Below are 2,043 nucleotides of genomic sequence, written 5' to 3' on the forward strand. Positions count from 1 at the left end.
TACCTTAATAGGTATTATGCTTAAATGATGGGTATGGAGAATGTTAGATAGGTTAGGTTTTCTTTCTAGCTAGTATGTTTGTTAGTTTAGATAGTGTGCTTAGCTTAGAAAATGTGTTTTTCGTCGTTATTCTAGCTTATCTTGGTTTTACTCTTGATATTGCAGATGTCGACGCCTCTCCAAACATACATTGGATTTGATGATGGTGCTTGTCGTAGTACACGGAATATCTCTTCCGCAGCTTGGGTTATCTATTCGCCCTCTGAGGAGTTAGTTTCTATGCATGGGGTAAGCCTCGGTCAAACGACGAACAACATTGCAGAATACAGTGCAGTGGTTGAATTATTATCTGAATCTATTTCATTTGGAATTCGACGTTTGATAGTGAGGTTAGATTCTGAACTTGTTGTATTACAACTTAATAGAGTATATGCCATTAGAAATCTTGTGTTATTAAGGTTGTTTTTGAGAGTGCGTCTCTTGGAACGTGAATTTGATTACATTGAATATCAGCATATTCCAAGGTCTTTAAATACATTAGCAGATGCAATTGCTTCTCGAATGTTGGACAGACATTTACGATAATCATGCAAGTAAATTTAAAAACATTTCATCACATATGTTAAACAAAATGAGCTGGTAATAATGATATATATATAGATAGGAGTGTGTCAAAAAATATACATCGTCTTCGATCATAGGTTGAAAAACACCTTATGATCGGAAAAAATGATAAGTACAAAAAGCCAAAAATGTCATATGTGTCTACAAAAGTGACTAGCCAATCACTGGTGGTGCTCTCTATACGAGACCACTGCCCGCGCTACCCTACACAACAACCTCCTAAAAGGTCTTGGGACTGCGACCACATAGCACTGAAGTCGAATAGGAATATCATCTATGATGGTCTCTGGTATATCCGCCGTCAGACGCTCTAAATCCTGTTCCAGCTCGGCTAAAGTCTCTGCGGCCGCATCCTGTGGGGCTGGTGCTGGTACAGCTGGTACTCTCCTCTCAAAAGCCTGGAGGTTGGCTTGGACGCCGTGGACCTACATCTGCATTTTGAAAATTTTTGCTGTCAGTTTGAGGCGATATATATAAAAACAAAAAAAATATATAATTTGAAAACTTGTGAAAAATGAAATACCTCTGTCATCCCACTGTTCTCCCTGTGGAAGAACCATGTCCGGATCATTCCGAAAATCCATTCCAGCATAAGGAAAATCCTGAATAGCAAAGACCTGGCTCTCTATCCAGTGAAAGTAACCATCAGGAAATCGAACAACTGCTGCGCCCTCATCAGGGTGCCGGGCCATTACTGCAACCCATCTCGTCAGCTTAGGCTCCCGAGGCACCCCAACTGGAACTGTAAGATGCTGGGGGACCAGCATTGGAACTCTCTCTAGGGCAAAGCTGACAACTATAGGCCCATATCCAAAGGTCTTCAGTTGTCCTCTCTTTGCCCTGGTTAGTTGGCCCTTCAAATTAGCCAACACAACATCACACCAGTTGAAAATGGTGACATGGTAACAGTCTATAGCCATCCGCATTTGGGACCCGGTGGCTTGGTGCAAAGCGGCTGCGCCGCAAAGTCTGGTAACAGTAAAGGCTATCACCATAAGTTCAGGTCGGGATATGTACTTGATTTCTATCCCCTTCTCATGGTTTTGGTTGTTGCACCACTCTAGTCGGAGACTAGCAAGGGATTGGCCACCCGGCCTAGTCCCGAATAGAGAAAGTTCCTCGCCCCTGTTAGGCAAGCCAGTGAGAAAATATATGTCGGAGGGCTCTATCTCGAGCTGGTGCTCTCCGATGTAGAAACATTGCTCCTGAATGTTCCACCTTTCAACCAACCACTCAAGAAAAGGCACTTGGCCCCTCATGTCAGCTATGGCCCAGTATTTGTACAGTCCGCAGGCTTTTAATGCATCAATGGAAGGTTGATGACCTATCGCGGCCAAATCAACATCCTCGTGCTCTCTTTCACGCCAATCAAGCATGGTGTGCTCCCTGCACATCATAAAACATCAGTGAGAATCCATA

This window comes from Pinus tabuliformis, chromosome 3_2, assembly GCF_031772625.1.
Source record: "Pinus tabuliformis cultivar Carrire ecotype Pingquan chromosome 3_2, CPIR1, whole genome shotgun sequence".
NCBI classification, from domain to species: domain Eukaryota; kingdom Viridiplantae; phylum Streptophyta; class Pinopsida; order Pinales; family Pinaceae; genus Pinus; species Pinus tabuliformis.